Raw genomic sequence first — 24313 nt, 5'->3', positions numbered from 1 at the left:
TGTTTCTCTAGCTGTCCTAGAACTTACTCTGTAGACCAGGCTGGCCTCAAACTCAGAGAGATAAGCCCACCTCTGCCTCCCTCCCTGAGTGTTAGAATTAAAGGTGGGTGCTAACTGTCGCTCAGCTAAAGCTGCAATTCTAACAGACATGAACACATAGAAAACCCAGGTGGACAAAGAAGATTCCAGCAGCAGCGGCAGCCAGCGTCACCGAGTCAACACTTCCACACACTGCACTAATTCAGAGAGGAATAGACTTTGCTTTCCAGCATATGCAGAGCACATTAGCCAAGACAGACAGTATTCTAAGACATATTGTACGTTTTGATAAGTTTTACAAGATTTGAATCATATAAAATGCCCTGTTCTGACCATAATAGATTAATCCAGAAATTATAGACAGTAAAAACCCTGTGAAATACCCAAATAATTGGGAACTAAGTATCATGATATTACTTCAGCTATGCTGGGTAGTCTTATGTCAGCTTGACACAAGCTAGTGCCATCTGAGCGGAGGAAAGTTCAATTAAGAAAATGCCTCGATAAGATCTGTCTATAGAGCACTTTCTTAATTAGTGATTGATGGGTGAGGACTCAGCTCACTGTGGGTGATACCAGGTCTGGGCTGGTGGTCCTGTATTCTATAAGAAAGTGGGCTGAGCAAGCCATAAGGAGCAAGCCAGTAAGCAGCACCCTTCCATGGCCTCTGCATCATCTCCTGCCTCCAGGTTCCTGCCCTGTTTGAGTTCCTGCCCTGGTTTCTGTCAATGATAGACCACCACTGTGGAAAAGCCCTTTCCTCCCCAACTTGCTTTTGGTTATGGTGTTTCATGACAGCAATAGCAACCCTAACTAAGACAACAATGAACCACAGGGGGTGAAAGAATCACAGTGGGAATTACTCTCAACTGGACTGAAATGGAAGTACAGCATGTTAAGACAATGGATTGCTGGTGAATCAGTTATCAAATATAAACTCACAGTGCTGACTACCCACTTAGGGAAAGAAGAAAGGTCTCACCCATTGGTGTGAAGCTGAAAGTGAGACCCAAATCTGGCAAAAAAAAAAAAGGAAGTAGTAAAAATGAAATAGAAGACAAAAATAATTCAGAAAAACTAATGGAACCAAAAGCAATCTCTAATTAGACTGATACCAAAAAAAAAAAAAGAGAGAGAAGAGAAGAGACAGTGTTGGTGACCACTAGGATCAAAGGTCTAATGGTCCAGTTAGAAGACAGCCCATAAATCAAAGATGGGAAAATGTAAGCATAAGAATAAAATATTTCTTTTTCCTAACACATTTATATCTATCCATTCATTTATAAAAACAGTAACACTAGAATGTTTTAAAAAAAATTTTATGTGCATTGGTGTTTTGCCATGGGTATCAGGTCCCCTGGAACTAGGATTACAGAAAGTCATGAATTATATTTAAATTGGTCAATAAAAGAAAGACTCACTTATTCTATGCCTCTCTGTGATGGTGGGTTTTGAGTGTCAACTCAGAGAGGTTTTGAGGTTAATAGTATCGTTGAAATTGGTGTGTTCTGTAAGCTTCATACATGTGTGCTTGGTGGGGCTCACCCAATAAGATGAAAGTCTGCATGGTTAGCAAAGAACAAATCAACCCACAGCCTCTCTAAACAAGAAAGAATTCAACAAGTTGACACTGGGCTTTCTCTGTACCAGTTGTAGCATTGGGTCCTCACTTGCTAACCATGTGACTGAAGTTTCCAGTTCTGCTGGGTCCCCAGGTCAACCTACACTCCATGTGTGGACTTCCTTGCCTCTGGAATCACCAGCCAATCCCTTATAAAAAGCCTATTTTACTACAAATGCTTACTCACTACAATGGGATTGCTGGTCCACACTCTGCTTATGCCCCAAGTGTCCTTGGTTGAGATGCATTCGATTGCCTAAGCAATGAACATCGTAGCTGAACAACACAGTCTACTACCAAATGCCCACTGTTGGGATTCCCCTCCAGATCACAGGCTGTCTGCAGACTAGGGGTTCATTGGGAGGCTTATGCTGGGTGATCATCACTCAGAAGTTCAAAATCCAATATACAGCGTCTACTAGATGTGTACTGCTTTCATGACACTGAAACATTAAAAAAAAAAAACCCACACAAGTCAAACCATTTCACGTTGGGAGTTGCCTATACACACATATTCTATCAGCTTCATTGAGGAGCCCTAATAATGACCTTCTTTGTAACAACTCAACATCAAAGGCCGATCAGGAGGTGGAGGATCAAGAGGGGAGGGGAAGAAGAGGGTAGAAGGTCGGAGGGAGGGAGGATGAAGGAGGAGAAGGATAAGAAAAGGCAGGGAAAGAAAGAAAGTAGGTGGCAGCGATGGCAACAGAACCACCAAAACATCATTTGCCACCTAAAGAGATCCAGGTAGCCATTATCTGTGGCCACTAACATCATAGTGGCATAGACAAGACACCACGAGCTATAAACGGAAAAATTCATGCCACTTAGGGAGTGGTCTGGCCAAAATGCAAGCCTGAGCTAACTGGGGCTTCCGTCGGCATCTTATTTACAGGCAATTCCAGGGACAGATGACATGTTAAAGGCATAGGAATTGTACGTTAATTAAAACAGTTTTGAAAGAACAAGAGTCGGCTTTTAATTTCCCAGCTCCCCATTAGACCTGCTGTGGTGGTTTGGCAAGCAAATGCTCATATATTCAAATGCTTGGTCCCTAGGGAGTGGAACTCTCTGATAGGATTAGAAGTATGGCCTTGTTGGACTAGGTTTGGCCTTGTTGGAGGAAGTATGCCACTATGGATGAACTTGAGACATGACAAACCCTGTCTCTCTCCTCTCTCTCTCTCTCTCTCTCTCTCTCTCTCTCTCTCTCTCTCGCTCGATCAGGAGGTAGCACTCACCTTCTGTTCCAGTACCATACTCATGCTCTCTGCTCTAATGATAATGGCTGACTCTCTGAAACTGTGAGCAAGCCCCCAACTAAATTAAATGTTTTCTTTTATAAGAGTTGCCTTGGTCATGGTGCCTCTTCACTGCTGCAGAGCGGTGACTAAGACACTTTCTTGCCCCACCCTCCATCCTGAGTTATGTGCTGGACTGAAGTAGATACTCCACAGGAGGCAGACATCTTACCTCCTTGTCCCCATCCTTCGGAACTTCTGGGAGATGCAGAATGAGGCTTGTTTATCTGCCAATTCCAAATATGTGAGTGTTCTCTTCTCCACTGTTTATGCTGATTCTCAAGCTGGAGCCAGCTCTACGATTTCCAATCTCTTCTAACCCTCAATCTCAAGCATTGGAGTGTGTGTGTGTGTGTGTGTGTGTGTGTGTGTGTGTGTGTGTGTGTGGCCTTTTCTAGAACTACGCGGCGAGACTTCCATCTCTACAGCTCTGTGGCACTTTATATTCTTGGTGACACTCACCTCACACCCTGCATGGCAGAGAGAACTGACTACCTTGCCCGCCTGGGAAAGCTTCCCAGCCCCACCCTGCTCTTTCTCCTATCTCTCCCCCGTCTCACTGTTGCAACTACTGCACCTACAGACATGGGCAGTCACCGCTCCACTGCTTCGCCCAGAAGAGCAGGAGACCCGACACACACTGGTATTTAGGAAGCCAACTCTCTATCCTCCCTCTCCCTCCTGTAACCTGGAAGAACAAGAACACGGGAGAGAAATTGCTCTTTAAAACAATTTTCCCTCTTCCTAGCTGCATCCTCCCACACTGAGTGTTGGTACAGACACAAGAATAGTCAAGGGAGAATACCTGAGTTCACCTAAGAGACATCCGCTTCCGGTCACTGAGTCAGTGCACAGATCCAGATGGAGGGAGGCTGAAGGAGCCTAAGCAGGATCTGTGGAACTCAGCGGCAATTTCTGCCTCTGTTCCCGGATCTGACAACCCTGGTTCCACATCACCAAATCCCCCTAAGTCTCCATGTCAGGTCTTCACTTCTAAAGTGGGGGCTTTGACCATGCTGCCAAAGGTTCCCAGTTTATCAAGAACTCTCAAGCCATCCAGTCATGCTAAGAGAAGACTTCCTGGTGTGTGGGGGGGGAAACATTTAGTGTAACATACATGTAGGCATCTTCTCAGAGTAAGACAAGAACCCTCTGCTTTTGTTTTCCTAAGTTCAGGCTACATAAAATAAACGAAGGAAGAAAGGGGGAAATTCTTCCAATATTTTTAAGATGAACGCAATAATGGCCTTGTTTTTTTTCTATTACAATTGCTGCTAAAGTAGGCCACCTAGGTAATAAATATTGAAAGCATTGAACCAAATTCAAACATCTGTTCCAATCCTCCTTCAGGGTTTCAGTCAGCTCAAAGAAAATACCCACTGAGAGACCAGTCCACACTTTTCCGGATGGCAGTATATCTGGGAATAGTTAATGTGTGTGGCGGGGGTTGGGGAGGAGACACATTGAAATAAAGTCTAGAGTTAGATAAGTACAAAACTTGGTGAGAAGCAGGATGCAGTCAAGGGAATCTCCCCACATCCATCTTCGTGCAGTGGGCAGTATGCTCCCAATTTAAGCCACAGTATGGTTTATTCACACACACACACACACACACACACACACACACACACACGAACCTTCCTCAGGTACTCCTTACTCTATTCGATATTAAAATTCCTAATTGAATAATCTAAATTTGCCTATGAGAAAAATCACACAGACTTAACAAGAAAAGGAGCTTATTATTTATAAGAAAAATTAGAGGGCACCATGAAGGTCCCACTAAAAATGGACTAGGAAGAAAAAGGACATGCAATATAGATGTTGCTTACAAATGGTAACAAAATTAACCAGTAGCCCAATGGGAACAGAAAAACAGGACACATGCCCAGAGTGTGCTGTCGCTGAACAGTAACCCCATGATCACGGTATGCGAGAAGATGCAAGGCCTCAACAGTTCTCAGCAAAACAAATTCAGCATGACTGTTTTGGATCCACTACGCTGAATTTGTCAAATTCACAGAATTTGAAGAAAAAACAAACTACTCTTGGTGCAGAGAAAATGACTCGGGGATTCCATCACATGACAGACAAGCTCGAGGAGCGAAGTTCAGATCCCCTAGAAACCCAGGTTAACATGACAGGTGGGCTTGGTGACCCACCTTTTATTCCAACCCTGTATGTGCATCTCCAATGGAAGCTGGCAAGCAAGGTTATCTATCACCTGGCTCTGGGTTTGAGTGAGAGACCCTGCCTCAATGAATCAGGTGAAAGAGTCATCGAGAATGACGCTTGCCATCAACGTCAGACGTCTACACGCATGCACACATACCAGATTACACACCTAAACACATCAGCACACCACACACACACGCACACACACACACAAGATTTTTTAATTAAAAAAAAGGTAGGCATGGTGGTGCCCAGCACTTGGGAGGCAGAAGCAAGAGGATCTCTGTGAGTTGAAAGCCAGCCTGGTCTACACAGTGAGTTCCTGGCCCATCAAGACTGGAATAATGAGATCCTGCCTTTAAAAAAAAATGAATTTTATAGGTTATAAAGCATAGTATTCCAATCGTCTGAAATTGTGTATTTCCGAAATACACAGGTAATGAGAAACAAAGCTACGATTTGGGGGCATTGCACTTGATGGGCGCCGCAGTGGCCACCAGACAAGTGGTAAACAGAGGGAACAGCGTCCACGGCTGGGATCTAAGAAGAAAACACTATCTGAGAACACACTTCTGCTGAAGCGTCGCCCTGCGGTGGGGCTTGCTGGGCTTCTCTGGGCTGGAAAGTGAGACTCTGCACCTTGTGTGGACAACTGTCGGCCATCACATCATCAGGCTTCCTGCCGGTTTCTCTTCTCCCCTCTGAGACCACAATCACATACACATCGTTACAAAGTAGTATCCCCAGCATGGAGGGATTGAATTTTCTCCTTAATCTTTTATGATAACTTTTTTCTCTTTGGACTCTATAGTAAATAACTTAAAAGCTCACTTCTCCCTTGCCATTCCCCTGTGTTTTCTGTTTTTCTATTAAAACTCTCCACTTACTGCTTTACAAAGACACACTTTCTTTTAAGTCCTTGGTCCTATTTATAACAGCTGCCATTATGCGCTAACTTCAGCATCCCCTTCATCTTAGGGCTATTTTCTGGGACCTGATTTGTCTCTTGACAAGGGACCAGTTTCTCCTTCTTCTGGCTCTTCTGCTGTCGGGGATACCATCAACATCACACTGTGGAGTCTGTGAAGATGTAGTTTGTTCTGGTGGACCACACAGTCACGTGACTAGGCTTCAACCATGCATTGTTACCCTGTCTGTGCATTTAACCAGATCTTTCAGCTGCTGACCTGTGACGTCTCAGTTAGAACCTCAGGATCCCCCAGGGACCTGCAAAGAATTCGCAAAGAGTTTTTACATGGATATTTGGGGTCTCTTTCTCTCCAAGCTTGAATCCCTTCCACTTCCTGGTTCTAGTTTCTTTCCAGTGTCTTCATGTAGTTGATTGGATAGTTTCTCCATATTTTATCTTACCTAACATATATTGGTCAATAAACAAATTACTCCCATTTATATTTTTAAACATATTTCACTCGAGATCAGTATCAATTTGCATAATTAGAGTTTTATTTTGAAGAAGTGTGGAATGGAAACATTCCTTGCTCATCTTTGAGTAACTAGGTTATGTAAGGAGCAGTTTTCAGTCTCATGGCAACCTTTTCCCTATACTAGACCAAAAATATATGGTACAAATTTGGAAATGTTTCCACCATCTTAAGCATGTTTACATTTGGTAATGGAAATATTTAAGTGAGGGAAAATGTGCTCTCTTTAAAGGAATGGGGGAATGTGTTTGTTTTTCGCTTACAAGATGGTGTTACCTCACACCTTAACGCAGAAATCCACGGGGTTCGTAACCTCATGGAAGCAGCCTGTTTGCCAACATCGGAGGAGGGATGGATCACATGTCGGGTAGCTGGAGAATCTGTGAGTCCTATCTAACTCAATAAGAAATAAAGCAATATCATCTAATGATGCTCACTTAGACTGGACTGGAACCCAATTACAGTAAACGGTTTCATGTAATTCCCCCAGACTTAATACGTAATTTATGGGCTAATGGCCCGGTGTTCTACCGTCCTTCAGTGGAGCCAATTATAAGCTCATTGATGAAAAGCCATGCTCAGGTGGCTAACAGGAACTCAGGCTATGACAGGGCTCTGTCACTTCATTCTAAAGATGAGAAAACTAAGGAAGAGAGAAGCAATACAGCCTGCCAACTTAAAAAACAGTGAAGCAGTGGTCAACAATAGGAAAAATCATTCCAGAGCCTGCATGTTCCACTAGCCCTCCTAGATCCAGAAGTACTTCAGAAAATTACCTTTTTAGTTTTGTTAAAAGGTCTTAAGGAAAGAAGGAAGCTCAAATAAGCAACAGCAACAACAACAAACTCTCAAATCCTTGTTCTCTCACTGTTTGGGACCGACTAGCATTAACTTAACTCGATTACATCATTAACAAAAGGATGGGGGGCTTTTTTTTAAAAAAGCGTTGTTTTGTAGGATGATTAACAAAATTATTGCAAATGGCTTGCAGATGTGAGGAACTGTGGTCGTTCCATTGCTCTGGTAGAAGCCATAAACACCGGTTCCCAGCTACCTCCTATCAGAACCCATTTGCCTTCCTACAGCCTCTTCTCCTTGCTTGCTGGTTCAGGCTCCACTCCCATGGGACCCAGGAGGTGCAAAGTTCAAGGTACCAATTGTTCTGTTGACAGGTTGAAAAGAACAGCTTAAACCCTGAAGATTTCTTTCTCTGAAATGTGCTGCTACCATGAGACTTTCCACAGCTGCCAACAAAGTCCCAAGAGAGCAGCCGCAGCGGCATCCCTGCCTCAGTACCCCCTCCATGGAGATCAAGCAGCCTGCTTTTAAGCTGTTCAGTCATGATGTTCCCTAAAAGAAATAATTGCATTTTTAAAACAAAGAAACAAAAGCAATGTCGCTCACATGGTGTGTGTGTGTGTGTGTGTGTGTGTGTGTGTGTGTGTGTGTGTGTGTGTTTTCATTTAAAATGAAAGGAAGAAAGCAACTTAGAAGTGCTCACACTGGGAAATGCAGAGCCCATGAAGGGAAAACATAAAAATTGTTTTGAACAGGCATGTCCTAGCTGCCAATGAGCCAAGAAGCTGTTACAGAAGTATTCTTTTCTAACTACATTTTCTCCCCAACTGTTTCCACCAGGCTAGTAAACAAAATCCCATCAGAGTCCTTGAGCAACAACAGTGGTGAGAGAATAGGAGGGGAAGGGGGCGGGGCAAGCCAAGAGTATTTGCATTTAACCATCTTAACTGCTGCAAACCAAATATTTGATTTTGCTCATGTAGCTCCCTTTGAAAATACACGTCCATGAAACAAAGACTTGATTCAAATACACCAGAAACTGGTTAGAGTGTTATGAACAGAGCGCTAGTTTGTTTGAAAGCTGTGTTCCACTTGAGAAAATTCTAGAGTGTGGGCACCATGTGTCTTGTAACACACAGTATCCCAGGGGGCGTGGCCTCGGCCTCTCACCCTTCAGTTTCCTACCTTCCACCTGGGGCAGGAATGAAATTTATAAGGCACTGAGGCCTCCTCCCAAAGAAAAAAGAATCTACCTCTGTGAAGCAGCCCCTCGAGGGTCAGAGGCACTGGCGCAATAAAGAACAAAATGTAAGGGCTGGAGAAGTAAGCCCTAGTTAGGATGTGCTTAGCATATTTGAGGGCCTGGGTTCACTCTTCCACATAGAAAGAAAGAAGGAAGGCTGGAAGTAGGGGAGGGAGGGAGGGAGGGAGGGAGGGAGGGAGGGAGGGAGGGAGGGAAGGAAGGAAGGAAGGAAGGAAGGAAGGAAGGAAGGAAGGAAGGAAGGAAGGAAGGAAGGAAGGTGCTTGCAGCCACATGCCCATGTTAGCTGGGTGAAGTAAAGACAGTGAGAAACGACAGACTCAAGGGAAACATGAACTTGAGGGACAATTTGCCATGTGCAATTCCAAGGCCAATGGAGAAGGATAATGATGAGCCCAGGTTTTTCTGTGGGATACAGAGCTCCCCAAGTACTTTCCCAATAACCTTTATTTAAAGTAAAACAGAAAAATAATAACCTAACATTCCTACTGCTATTAAAATGTCACCTGAAATATAACCTTTCACTAGTAATTCCTCCAAGGAGGTCAGGGGATCTTGCCCACTTTATGAATTCAGTACAAATGAAGGGTACGGAGTGAAAGTCCATAAGGCAAGGAGTGAAGAAGAATCAGGACCCCCCCCCCATATGGAGGAGTCAAACCCTTTTCATTGGCATCAACACTAATTCTAAACCTTCCTCATTTACTTCAAACCCCAGATGGGAAGTTTACAAGTTTGCTAATATAAGACTATTTTAATGTCTTTTTGTATTTAAAAGAACCTTCTTCATGAAATGCTATAGTGTAGTGATTTTTTGTCGACTTGACTGCACTGAGAATCATCTGGGACTGGGCTGGGCTTGGTGGTGCACACCATTAATCCCTGCACTGTGGAGGCAGAGGCAGGTGGGGATCTGTTGAGAGGAGCAGAGCTGTGGGCTGCATTCCTGCCGTCCCGGCTCACGGCTGCCTGGCTAGCTTATGCCCCGAAATAATTACATGGAAACTGTATTCTTTTAAACACTGCTTGGCCCATTAGTTCCAGCCTCTTATTGGCTAGCTCTTACATATTGATCTAACCCATTTCTAAAATCTGTGTAGCCCACGAGGTGGCTTACCAGGGAAGATCTTAACCTGCGGCTATGTCGGGTGGGAGAATCACGGTGACTCCCTGACTCAGCTTCTTTCTCCCAGCATTCTGTTTTGTCTACTCCGCCTACCTAAGGGTTGGCTTATCAAATGGGCCTAGGCAGTTTCTTTATTAATTAACCAATGAAAGCAACAGATTAGAAAGAAATCACTCCCAAATCATTTCCCCTTTTTCTGTTTAAACAAAAACGGTGGGCTGGGTTCTGCTACCCAGTTAGCTTTACCTGATATAATTACACGGAAACTGTATTCGTTTAAACACTGCTTGGCCCATTAGTTCCAGCCTCTTATTGGCTAGCTCTTACATATTGATCTAACCCATTTCTAATAATCTGTGTAGCCCATGAGCTGGCTTACCAGGAAAGATCTTAACCTGCATCTGCCTGGAGTGGGAGAATCATGGCAACTTCTGACTCGGCTTCTTTCTCCCAGCATTCTGTTCTGTCTACTCCGCCTACCTAATTTTCTGTCCTATCAGAGGCCAAGCAGTTTCTTTATTACTTAACCAATGAAACAACAGATAGAAAGATGACCCTCCTCCATCAGGGATCTATAATTTTGAGGCCAGTCTGGTCTATATCACAAGCTTCAAGCTAGCTGGGGCTATCTAGTGAGACCCTGGAGAGATAGAGAGAGAAGTGAGTAGCCTCTGCACATATTCCCGCTGCCATAATATTCTACTTTATCACAAATCAACAGGCTACGGACTAAGACCTCTAGTACTGAGGGCCAAAACAAATTATTTCTACCTTCAAGCAAACAGTTCTGTCAGAGCAGCAAGTCTAAATAAAACACACAACCTGTCGAAGATGGATAAAACCCAATAAAGAACATATCAGCTATGTATGGGAAAATTGGTGTTTAGACAAAATTTGGATCCCCTGAATCCCTTGGAATTGTAACAAATTGTCTGTGTTAATGTGTGTAATGTGTGCTTTTAGCATCTCACACTTCAGATAGAAACCTGGAAATGCAAAGGTCACACAGCCCATACAGCAGCCTTTGAAGTGCCCACAAGAAGCCAGCACCCATGATTGGAGCTGCGTTAATAGTGCATCCCTTCCTGTCAGGACACATTGGCAGCCCCACTGGGAGGCTGTTAGCCTGAAAGAACTGCAGAAAGTGAAAGTTAAACAGCACCAGGGAAATGTTCAGAAAGTGTTCCTGGACCGGCTCGGAAAACAGATTGTGAAACTCAGCTACAGGCTGGGAAATCCAGACGCTGGGGACACAAACAGGGCAGAGGTCCTGAGAACAAAAGCCTTTCTTCTGGCCACAGCTAAGCATCAACAACCAAGGATGCCTGCCACTATCCTGGAGTTCCTTACAAACTGCATCGCGCTGAAGGGAAGCAAGGCTCACAGGCATTAACCGCCAGGTGCCCCAGATGCAAACATAAAAGCGGTCCGTGCTTGCGGATGGTGGCACAGTTGTTGACACCAGACAATCCAAGATAGAAAGCCAGATCTCCAGCACCGGTGGAGTCCTCTTGGCCTTACTGATCCCTCTTTTTGCTCTGTTGCTTCATCAGCAAAACAGATCCTAAAGCTCAACCGCAATGCTACCCCAGGCACTGACACATGTGCTTAAACCGTCCACAGACCAAAAGGGCCTGAGAGCAATTAACTGAGAACAGTCCCTGAGGGCCAGAGATCTATCAGGTGGATCCTCGTATCCCCAGGAGAAGACTGCAGGTTCCCATCACCATGAGTGGGTGTGATGGAAAGATTCACACGCATGTGCAAACACATGGAGAATAGGAGAAGGAGGAGAAGGGAGGGAGGGGGAGTGAGACCAGAAGAGATCTCAATTCCCACAGTTTCCTGGATATGGACAGTGTGTCTCCACAAAATTGCTACCCAGATGTCCAGAGCTCCCAAAAGCCCAGAGGGCCATCAGATATACCTGGAGCAGCCCACTGAGCACAGAGGTCTGGACTACAGAAGCCAGATGGCCTTGAGCAACCTCCTCTGTTTGCACACACTCATACGTATCTGATGTCCCACATCCCGCCCCCGGTGCTGGCAAAGAGGGAAGGTGGCTAAGCAGCGTCAGCCTTCTTGAACCGCGCCTCTTCTACCTTCTGATGTCTTCTCTCTCCAGGCCCAGCTTTAAGGGATGCTGTCGTCATACTGGGCTGTGGAAACTGAGGGCGAAGGTCAGATTTCTAGGTGCTAGCCACTAAAGTACTACTTCATCCCAACTCCTCCTCTGACTTTTCCAGTGGAGTGGTGACTTTTCCAGGCCTTCCTACTCCCCGGTTATACAACTGTAGACAAATGGACTAACCTTTCCAAGTATGGTTCCTGCCTCAGATGGACACAATAGCATCTACTTCAGGGTGCTGTGATAAAGATGGGTGACCCCTGAAGATCGCCTAGGATGATCTTCATGCACGACACAAATGAAGCCCTAAGCATTCAGCAATGACATCAGTCTTTGTCACATGAGCTATGGCTGTGACGGCAACATTAATGGCAATGCCACGAACATGAAACACGGATTTAGAGTGTATCGGCTTCTGCTCCCTGTAATGAGGCGCTTCAGACCACCAAGGGCAGCATCTGTGATCCTCAGAAGCGAACTGCAGATGTGTCATGAGATGTCCAGGAAAAGAAGTTGACTCTTAAGCCAACGAACACAACCACAAAGTATCTTCAAAGGCTTTCTCCGCCCTTGACAATTATTCCAATATGATGCATTTCACAACATCTGTGAGAAAGTCAAGGAAATCATGGAATTACCCCAACTTTCCAACTCTCTTCTTCCACAGAAACGCACAATATTCCTCCATAGAAAATGGGAAACTCTGGTAAGAGGAAAGAAAAGAAAATCTACCTAAACATCAGATTAAGTATATGTGAGACAGATAACTTTGCCTTAGCTTCATATCAATGAGCACCAGAAAACTGGTCACGTAGACTTGGCCAATCTCTGAACAAATTAAACACACCTTTATTATATGGCTGTTGTAACTGAGCTTGGGACAGATTCATTGGGTCTACGCCTAATGAACTGGGGAAGCAAACCATAGGCTGCTGTTTCTGGCCCAGGCTGGCCTCAAACTTGCTATGGGGTCAAGGATGAGCTTGAGCTCCCAACCCTCCTCTCTCCATCTTCCAAGTGCTAGAGTTCCGAGCATGAACCACAACACCCTGTTTACAGGGTGATGAGGATTTAACCGAGGACTTTATACCTGCTAGGCAAGCATTCTACCAACAGTTACATCCCCAGCCAAGCAACAGGTTTTAAATCTTATAAATAGTTGGGCACTGATGATACACACCTTTAATCCCAGCATCCGGGAGGCAGAGGTGGGTAGATCTCTGAGTTTCAGGCCAGGCCATGTCTACAGAGAGAGTTCCAGGACAGCCAGAGCTGCACAGAGAGACCCTGCCTCAAAACAACAATAAAAACAAAACAAAACAAAATCTTATAAATGTATCAGTGGAAAGAATTCATGATACTGATTTTAAATTTTATAAATAAAGCAATCAAAAGAACTTCTGATATTGATAAAAAAAGCAGTTCAAAACTAATAATTTAAACTAGAAACCTAAGTACCAAATTTAAAAAAAACTAATTTTTTTGATTTCCATTAACAGACTCTGAAAAGTAATATTTGAATCAATGTAAGATACTTCACCAACACAAATTTGTTGTTTGTACTTCATGTGAGTAGTACTCAAAATTGAATGGAGGAACTCATACATGCTAAGTGCACCCTGTCCCACTGAACTGCACCTCAACCCCTTCAATATGTTAACAGAAGGCCTTCACAAGTGACCAAGACGAGCTTTCCCAAGCCCAGCACTATCAATACCATGCGTCAGATAATTCCTCATGCATTGTATTTGTCTCAGCTTCTTTTCTTCTGTTGCAGTGAGAATACACCCTGAAAAAAAGCATCTTAAGAGAGAAAGGGCTCACAGTGCCACATTACAACCCATCAGGTAACATCCGTAATCAGGAACAGAGCAATGAATGCATGCAGGCTTGCTGTTGATCGGCTCACTTTCTCTACTCTCATTCCATAATCCTCTGTCAAGGGAACGGTGCCACCTACAGTGGGTGGGTCTTCTCATAGCCATGCCCAAAGTCCAACCTAATCTAGATAATCCCTCATTGAACCCCCTTCCCAGTGATCCTAGATTATGTCAGGATAACCCAACGGATCACAGTGTGCTTAGCTGCAGCCCTGCCTTCTTCTACCCACTACACGCGACTTGAACCTTTCCCAAAGCCATAACAATTAACAATACTGCTAACCGCTGCCAAATGTCCCTTAGAGGCCAGTCACTCAGCCTGAGAACCACGGACAGACTACACAATTGTTTCCGCGTTTTACAAGGAATACCCTGATAATGACGGAAATAATTGTGTGTGGAACTCAGGCGTTACACACGCGTTATCCCCAGTCTCACGACTATACTTTATGCACATCCTGACACGACTTGGCAGCAAATCCGTCTGTAGCTACAGACCGCAAACTTTACCCGCTTCACCCTGACGTCGCTGTGCCTGGTTAGTTTCAAATGACATATTCTTAGCATCATGGTCATGACCAAACACCACCACAAGTACCCAACTCGAAAATGTTCAGCTTTACTTGCTCTATTAAAGACCCCCCTCCACTTCTCACCACCCTTAGGCACCTGTTATTTAATTTTTTTCCCCCACAAGTAGCAGAATCCCTGCTTTTCAGCTGCTCTGGCTGCACAGATCCGGCAACAATCAAGACTGAATGGGGCTTTGTCTCTGTGGGGCTTGCAGTCTCATGAGAAATTTTCTTCTTCTTTTATCTTTTACTTCTTTTTTTCCCCTTTAAACAAAGCCTCTAATACGGGCTGGCCTCAAACTCCCCTATCTGGGGAGTTTGACCTCGAGCTTCTGATCCTCCCACCTCCACATCCCAAGTACTGGGATTACAGTTAGGTGCCACCATGCTCAATTGATACAGCACTAGGGACCTGAACCCCAGGGCTTAGTGCATGGTAAGTAAGCACTTGGTCAGTTGTGAGCTCTATCCCCAGCCCTCTTGAGCCGCTTTGAAGGAGAAAGCAGCCCAGGAAGGAGTTAGCGGCTATAAACCAAGGATCTGCCTTAACACTTCCTGCTTCGAGACTGTCTCCAGGGATGTAGTCTATTCCATCAAGACCCTTCTTTCACATCACTCTGTGCAATCACTCAGATCCTCTACCCTGACCCTCTGTGCAGCAGAGGCTAGCCTTGAACTCGTGATCTTTATGCCTCAGCCTCCCGAATGTTATGGCTATCGGTGTGCATAACCACATTGGCTTTTGTAGCATTTCATATGTCTCAAACTATCTATACATGTTACCAAAGCAAATGCCCAAACATTGAAGTTTATCCTTTGGGCATTAAATTTTAAAAATCCATTTAACTATATTTCATAGATTTTATTTTCTTACGTAGACAAAATGGGACCACTCTCTAATATGCTACCCTACGACATCAACCCTACCCTCAAATTATAATCCATTGTTGGAGTCCTCTAGCTTCTCAAAGTAGTAGTCCGAATATTAAGGTATAGCTTCTGCAGTATATTAACCTCAGGCTCTGAGTATATGAACAGGGAACAAGTATATAAGGCAAAGAGAACCATCTAGATAAAGTCCACTGGCGTGCTCTAACGAAGTCTCTTGGGTCAGCTTTCTGCTGTCATTTGCACGCTGTTTTCTCGCATGCTTATCAAATTCGGGGTGAGGCACAGCAGGGTATGGGGGTGGTTAAGTGTTCCAAAGGTAGGGGCGTCACTGATTTCTAGGCTCCAGTCTAATTGATCAAACTCCCTCATATCACACGTAATATGTGGCACCCTAGGGGACTTATAGGCAGTTAATGGCTACCAAGAGGAGATCTCTCAAGGGTCTCGCCTCTTTCTGAAGTCATAGATGCAAGTAATGGTTGCTGGGGTACATGGGACACTGGTGAGGAGCCTACACTCTCATAAATAATTCTCATCCATGTTCCTGCAAGCAACCCTAATGAAACTCACTGGGAGGCACACACAGACACAGGCACACACACGAGTATGCATGCATGCGTGTGCACGCTCACACACAGACACACAGAGGAAATACTTGGAAAGAGGAGAGGCTCACCTGCCACTTGGTAGGGGGACAAAAAGAGGTTATGGGAGGTGAATATGATTAAGATATATACATGTATGAAATGCCACAATGAAACCGATTACTATGTATAATTAGTGTATATAATTAAAACCTTAAAAGCTATTTGGAAGAACAAAAGAAACAATTTTTTGAGAGAACTTTGAAAATGCTAAAGTATACTATGGAGGGCAGGCAACATAGGTGAGATTGTCCAGTCCTGCCTGTCCAGGAACTGACATGGCAGCCAAGGTCATGTCAGAGGGAGCTAGGACCTTCCTACTAACCACAAGATGGAGATGTTCTCCCACCAGGGGGAAAGAGGCACCGTGTTATGTTTTCCTTTGCATGAAAGTAACAAGAGATGGGATACCAGGGGCTGCAAGTGCTTCTGAATCCACAGAAACTGGTTTTGTTTGTCTGATTCCTTCTCTTTTGTGCGGTGCTAGAGATCAAAGACAGGGCCTTGCCCATGCTAAGCATGGCTACACGCTGAGCTACATATATCCCCTGCCTGAACCTGCCTGCCTGGAGCTCCTAATGAATTAGGAGGTATCGACAAAGCCAGTGGAGAGAATACTGTAGCTAAAAGTAAACACTACTGTCTTATGGCTCAGCTGACAGTGTGCATGCGGTGTGGTCCTGCCCAGTGGAACCCTCCCTTCCTTAGCTGCAATAAGATCGGTGAGAATAAAGTGCAGACAGGAGGGACTTCCTGGGCTGCACTCCACACCTCACTGGACATAATGGGATCTCAAGGACAGGCTCTCGATAGCCCCCATGCTCAGTCACTGATGCCACACTCTTAATGTCCGGTGCCCAATGGCATCATGCCTAGTGCACAGTAGGAATACACTCCGGCCCCTGTTCTAATAACTAGACTCCTGCCTCTCTCCTGAGAAGAGAGTCTATCATACACTCTCGCATACCACGATGCCACAAAGAAACATCTCTTTCTTCGTGTTATATTTGTTCAGCCTGTGTGTGTGTGTGTGTGTGTATGTGTGTGCGCGCACGCGTGCATGTGTGCGCGCATTAGTGGGTGCACACGCTCGTCACAGTTCATGTGTGGAGGTCGGAAGACCGCTCTCTCCTACAATATGGGTGCTAGGAATCAAGCTCAGGTCACCAGGTTTGACGCAGTCAGCACTTTTCCCCCCTGAGCCGTGTTACCAGCCTGACAGTCCTGGTAAGCTACCTAGAACTTCCATCCTGGAGACAAGAGCTCTTTCTTTCTCTCATCGTTCTCTCAGCCAACAATTTTCCCATGCCTCAGTATCAAGCAAGCAGTTCTATGCTATACCTTCGGTACTAACTGAGCACCTGTTTCATGATAGGTGAGTACACATAAGACTTAGAGCCAGGGCTGGAGAGATGGCTCAGAGGTTAAGAGCACTGGCTGCTCCTCCAGAGGACCCCATTTCAGTTCCCATGCACCCACGTGGCAGCTCAGAACTGTCTGAAACTCCAGTTCCAGGGGATCCAAGGTACCAGGCATGCATTTGGTACACATACTTGTGTATGCAGGCAAAATACCCATACACATAAAAGAATAAGATAAATGAATTAAAAAAAAAAAAAAGACTTAGAGCAATGCCTACCTGACACATATAACAGGCTAAGAACAACTGAAGGTTTACTGTCAGGATCGAGGCGTTCTTTGCATGCGTATGTGGTATGTATTTGTGTGTGTGTGTGTGTGTGTGTGTGTGTGTGTGTGTGTGTGTGTGTGTGTTTGCATGTCTGTGGGTACACATATGTGCAGGTATACATGCATATGGTGGCTCACACATGTGTCTTCCTCCATTGTTTTCCGTCTCATATATTAAGGCAAGTTCTCTCATGAACCCAGAGCTCAACTCAGCTAGCCTAGTTACCCAGCTTGCCCTGGGGATCTCCTCTCTGTGTCACATGAGCACTGGGATTACAGGTAGACTGCCATACCCAGTGGGTGTTTGGGGCTCAAACTCCAGTCCTGATAACTGCACAGCTATCTTCCCCAGCCCCAAGACTGATAGATTTCCGGTCCATTTCTCAGGATGCATTACTCCAAGATGGGCCACATGCCTGGTGCTGTTGCCCTGTGCTCCCAATGTCCTGTGGGTCTTGTGCTCTTCCTGCTGGACCAAAGTCTACCTCCTCCCAGAACTCACCATCCAGTGACCGGAACCTAACAGAGCACAGCTGTACAACACAGGGCCAGGGGTCTCAAATGCGGCTGATGCTCTCAGTACGGCATCATGACTGAGAGCACAGATCTTACAGCTAGAAGGAAATTGGCCCGAACCCTGCCCTTTCCTCCTACATCAGTGTATCATCTGAACAAGTGATTACACTATTCGAACCCTCCATTTCCAGAGAGGGAGGGAAAGATGGAGAGAGCAATATATGTACATAGGTTGTTGTGAAGATTACTGGGTTTTGATCCTACTGTATGTACTGGCTTTGTGGGAGCCGGGGCTGTTTGGACCTTACTAGATCTGGAAGGAGGTGGGAGTCCTTGGACTCCCCACAGGGCAGGGAACCCTGACTGCTCTTCAGGCTGATGAGGGAGGGGGGGTTGATTGGGGAAGGAGGAGGGAAGGTGGCGGGGAGGAGACAGAAATCTTTAATAAATAATAAAAAAAAAAGAAATGTAGGTGACCCACTGTTAATCAACAGTGAATAATTCAGAGAAAATGTCAAATGAAACGTGTTTAACTTTAAACTTAAAAAAAAAAGATTAGGGGCTGGAGAGATGGCTCAGAGGTTAAGAGCACTGATTGCTCTTCCAGAGGTCCTGAGTTCAATTCCCAGCAACCACATGGTGGCTCACAACCATCTATAATGAGATCTGGTGCCCTCTTCTGGCATACAGACATGCATGGAAGGAATGTTGTATACATAATAAATAAATAAATCTTTAAAAAAAAAGAAAGAAAAGAAACTTGTTTCTAATGAGAAGGGTGAAATGTTTTAAAAAAAAATAAAAATAAAAATAAAAGATTACAGAAAACAGTCTTCACACACACCACCATTGCTATGGTTACTTGTAGATTTATTCCTAGCATCAGGAGGCATTGGAGGTGGGGGGCGAGGTCATCAAGACATAGAACCAGAGTTCAGCAGATATGCATGGCTTGAGCCCAGACTGTTGCCTTTCAGAACCAGAGATGCTCACTGTGAGAACTCCCAGCAGTGTATCTGACTCATAAGGCTGCTATGACAAAAATCCCACGACCGGGGTGACTTCAAACAGAAGCTTCTCTCTCCTAGCTAAAGAGTCCAAAAGCCCCAAATCAAGGTGTTGAGCAGAACCACACTTCCTCTGTCAGGGCTAAGAGAGAACCCTTCCTCTCTCCTCAATTTCTGGGGACCTAAGACTACTTGTGTTTGTGGTTTCCTCAATCTGAATTATGCCTCCATCTTTACAAGTTCCCCTCCTTCACTGTGTCCTCTCTTTGTGTCATTTAAGAAAATCTGACATTGAATTTAAGGTCACATAAGCCAGGATGAGTTAGGTCATCATCAGATCCTGAAATTCATTAAATAACATCACATTCACAGGTTAGGGGAAAGCACCGCTCAATCTATAAAACATTGAAGACAGAAATGGCCAAGGCATTTACCACAGAACCCAACTAAGTACCCTGTAGACTACGTCTCCACAGCTGTGGGAAAGGTTGCGCTGGATTGAGGCAAAGGAGAGCGGGGTGGAGGAGGGAAGTTGTTGGGGAGGGTGGCTTTCTGTGCTCCATGCTTCTGAACAGTTTGATATTTTTTTATTGGTTTGCCTGCTGGTTATACAACCTAAAGCCAGGTTATTGCTGTCGCCTGGGTCCCTAAGAGATCCATATGAACCTACGGGAGCCTTGCAGATAAAGAGAGAAGGCTTCCAGACACCCCCCACTGGCAGCTGCTTCCCAGCCCCCAGAGGTTAGTCTGTTTCATGGTCCCATTCACAACTTCAAAGCCTCTCTCCAGCCTGTCTCCCTGAAAGAGGCCAATTCGAACTAATAAGGTAATCAGAGGCGGCTGAAAATTTAAAACCATAAATGCCTACCTATCTGGACACGTGTGCACACGCACATGCGCACACACTCACAATCGGATACATGTATGCGCTCTAAAGGCATCCTCGTCAAGTTTCACCAAGAGCTTTTCCATATTTCTTTGTGTTACAAAAGCCTCCTTTGTCTGTTGTTTTCTTAAGTCACAAAGAGAGCCCTGGAGAGCCACTGCTCGCCCTCTGAATGAAGAGAGAACAAATTTCTAGACATCAGGGTCCTCTACCTGTAATGCCAACTTAATTAACACGCAGTCAGACTCTCACACTGGTGAGATATAATGTATCAGGAAAGCCCCCGACCTTATTAGTGCAGCTTCCTCTTCCAGAGTATCCAGTGTCCTAGGAGGTCAAGAGAGTCATTAGGCATTTGCACTTCCTCCTTTGGACAAGTCACTAAGTGAAAGAATGTTCCCTCGTGAATGACCTTCTGTTACTTCCTTTTTGGGGTGACTGATGGTTTCTTGACTCAGAAGTTTCCCAGTCAAAGGGTGGCGTTCTGCAACCAGAGCAGCTCTGCCTTAAGATAACAGAGATAAGAGTTGGTTAGACCCTTGGGTGAGGCCCACAGGGCATGAACTATCCTGATCACTCTCTCTCTCTGTAGTAAAGAATCTCTGTGAAACCTAACAGAGATCACAGCTGGGGCTCCCCCATCCAGAGGGTTCCCTTAATCCAGCCTCTACCTTGTCCTTAGTTCCTTGGGTTGGAGCACAATCCTCTTCACTGTCATTCCCGGTCACTCAAGGCTTCCTGGTCCATTCCCTTCTAGACCCCCAAATTTGATGTCTAAGACCCTCGTTGGAGAGGGGAAACGGTATATTAATATTTTAAACACATGAATCATTTTTTTTCCCGTTCCATCTGCCTTCTTTCCTCCTTGTTCAGTCCAGGAAAAGGTGAGCTCCTATATCCATTGTCTTCACAGAGAGATGAAACTCTCAGGAAGAACAGGCTGGAGTGTGGCTGAGTTTGATTTCCAGGACCAGCACAGATGGAACTGCTCACCTCCAGCCCACCCCCTCCAACAGTCAGCAGTTACTGGCTGCGGAGAGTTGCTGAGGCAGGAGGAAATCAGTCTTTATTGGGGATGTGGTCACTGGTACATTCCCCAGGTTCCAGTGGGTGGCACCATACGCATACACTTACTAAGTTATCATACAAAGAAAATAAAAAGACATGAAGTTGGGAGGGGGCATGTTGAGAGCGACCTAGAGAGAACTGCAGGGGGACGTATGGGGTGGTTATGATCACATCTCACTGTATACATGAAATTCTCAAAAATGAATTTTTTAAGAATGAAAGTAACAAAGAAAGAATGCTAGCTGAGAACGTACCCACAAGAGAGTCAACAAGCAGCTTCCCTCCTTGATTTCGACTCCAAGTTCCTTCTTGAGTTCCTACCTTGACTCCGCCCCCCCATGACAGACCCTAACCTGTAATGTGAAATAAATCCTTTCCCTCCCCTAAACTGCTTTTGATGAGAGTGCTTTATCAGAGCAGCAAACAGGAAAGGAGAACAGCACGGCACATCAGCAATTACTCAGTGAGTAAACACATTCAAAGGAAAACCAACAGACAGAAAGAAGCGGGTATCCTCAAAGGGTGAATTTCTAGAGCAGCTCCTTCAAAGCAGGCTGACAGGAAAGCAGTGCTCCACATATGACGTAAGGCAGAGTGCTGCAAAAGTGTACTTCCCAAAAGATTTTATCTTTAAAAAAAGAAAAGAGGAATGAGAGCTAGGGAGACGGCTCAGCGGGTAACGCTCCTGCCACACAAGCATGAGGAGTGGGGTGTAAAGTCCCAGCGCCCTCTTAAATGCCAGGTGGGCAAGAAAGCCTGCCCATCATCCCAGCACAAGAGGGGCAAAGACAGGGAATCCTTACCAACCTGGCTGGTGATTCTGTTCACATCAGCAGGCTCTGGGTTCAAGGAACAGACTCTGCATCGATACGCAAGGTACAGAGCGATGGAGGAAGATATCTGATGTCAATGTTGGGCCTACGCGTGCACGCGTGTACACACACACACACGCACACACACCTACACACATGTGAATTTGCACATATACCACTCACACACTATAAAAACAGGAATGAATATTTGCTTCTTTTATCTTGAACACAGATGTTATCAAAACAGCGTTATTTCAAGTAGGCAACAGAGAAATCAGGAAAGGCAAAGATTTTTAAGTAAAACTTCTGGGTCTTTCCGAGGATTAAGCAAATGGAGATATTGGCTCCAAGTGTGCGGTCTCTCTTCCCAACACAGCAACATCACTTACATTATTTTGATTGCTGCTGGTCAAGATTGAGCCGTTTAGTCTACCTCTGAAACACAGAGAAAAAAGTCACAGGCCAAAAAGGGAAAACAAAGAGAAGCCTATGGATTAAGAAAAACTTAAAAACGAAGGCAGCCTGTTTGGGAATTGACTACACTGTATATAAGTAAGGAAAAGGAGGGGAAAAAACCTGTCATTGCCTAAAGAGCAAGAAAAGAAGGGACGGGCTCACTGTGGGTGGTGCTGTTCTTCCGTTGGGTGCCAAGTGGCGCTATCCGCCCAAGGCAACCTGGTTTGTGGTTCATGAGAAAGGAATCAGGAAAGTCTCCAGGGGCACAGACTCAAGAGTGCAACAGGCTAGTCCAGAAAGAGATCCTAGCCATGGCCGTTCTGCCACCTTCATGGGTGTTCACTGGAAGGACACAAATATCATCACCTGGTAAAATCAAAAGTGCCTGACCCACCATGCCTCATTGTTCCCATTCCTCGAAGCGACGCTTGAGTTTCTGGTGTTCTAGCACCAGTTCTGCATTCACCTTCTCGATGGAGACCGGCTTGCACAGTGTGTTACAGTGCAGGATCAGTCGCTATGTGACTTACTCTATGACCTGCTGGCTGGCTTTAGTCTTTTCATGTGATATAGCTGGAAATGTCCAGAAAATTTCCTGCCCGCTGCCTACGCCTGATAGTCTCCTTCCCAGCACTGTTTGTTTCTTCCTACATTTCTGGTTTATTCACCTCTGTTCTCCACTGAATGTTTCATCCTTAATAAATGATAGCCTCACTCACTCATCCCTGTATCGCCCAAGCCTGCTGCAAGTGTTCCAGCTGGTACTTCAACCAGTGATCGGCACTAGATCAGACCAGAAGAACAGAACCAATGAAGACAAAGTTAGTTGCTTTCTCAACACCAGAGGAGAGCAAACATAACCAAGGTGACTATTATTTTGACTCTAGCTTCACAGCACACTGCACTAAATCTCTCCTTTTTGTTTTAAGTGGTCTATCAGGTCCTGATAGTGCCGCCCATATGCACGTAGGTGCGGAGCACGAGAAACCCAACAGTAGCCACATCTTCAAAGTGGAATGATCTGCCCCCGCCCCCAGCACCTATCCACTGCCACCAGCTCCTCAGTATGGTGTGAGACATAGAGATCACTGACCCCATCAATATCAGAACTTTGTCTGGTTTGATCGTGTGCAAATCTTGTGCCGGTTGCTGTTGACTTCATGAATGAAACAGTCACACCATATCAAGAAGACAGCATTTCACAGCGCTCCTCCCTGCCCTCCCCCTGACTTTTTCTTTCCACCTTCTTTTCTGCAATAGTCCCTTTGCAATATATTTCTGTGACAGTCCCTTAGCCATACAATTCTGCCATAGTCCCTTAGCCATATAATTCTACTATAGTCCCTTAGCCTTACATTTCTGTGATGGTCCCTTAGCCTTACATTTCTGTGATAGTCCCTTAGCCTTACATTTCTGCGATAGTCCCTTAGCTGTACAATTATGATCTTAAAATTGTGTGTATCAAAAAGTGTCATTAAAGAATAACTCGTTTGCCTGGTGGTGGTGCACACTCAGGAGACATATACAAGCAGATGTCTGTGAGTTTGAGGTCATTCTGGTCTACAAAATGAGTTCCAGGACAGGCTCCAAAGCCACAGAGAAACCCTGTCTCGAAAAAACAAAAAAAAAAAAAAAAAAGAAGTACCATTAGTCACATTAGTAACACTATTCGCTCTTCCAACACCACGGCTAATTGGAGGCCAGATCTAATTGCTGCTTCACTAAGCCTCTGTCAACTTTACTGTTCAGAGTACTTACCTGTAGGGTCATAGAGATGGGCTTACCATTTCCCAGAGAGAAAATATTGGCTGTTCCCCCACTATTTAATATTGCTTAATACTAATGTTTGGGAGCAATTACCGCAACATTCATGAGGCTGCAATAATGGGTTTCATGGTCCATGATAAATGAGCAGTACCAACCATCTCCAAGGCTTCGGTCAAAAATAAATGCATAAATGTCACCGTAATTTACCCATCTACACACGACCTCTCTCCAAGC

The 24313-nt window shown here is 45.0% G+C and overlaps 1 protein-coding gene across 6 annotated transcripts in view; it reads right to left on the bottom strand.

The window, feature by feature from the left end:
* Ltbp1 (latent transforming growth factor beta binding protein 1) overlaps positions 1-24313 on the bottom strand; it is a 381235-nt gene that overhangs the window by 240581 nt on the left and 116341 nt on the right. The window lies entirely within an intron of this gene.

Source organism: Microtus pennsylvanicus, chromosome 21 (assembly GCF_037038515.1).
Source record: "Microtus pennsylvanicus isolate mMicPen1 chromosome 21, mMicPen1.hap1, whole genome shotgun sequence".
Classification (NCBI taxonomy): domain Eukaryota; kingdom Metazoa; phylum Chordata; class Mammalia; order Rodentia; family Cricetidae; genus Microtus; species Microtus pennsylvanicus.
Note: the sequence above shows the minus strand (reverse complement) of the source record. Positions and strands in the feature narration are given on the sequence as shown.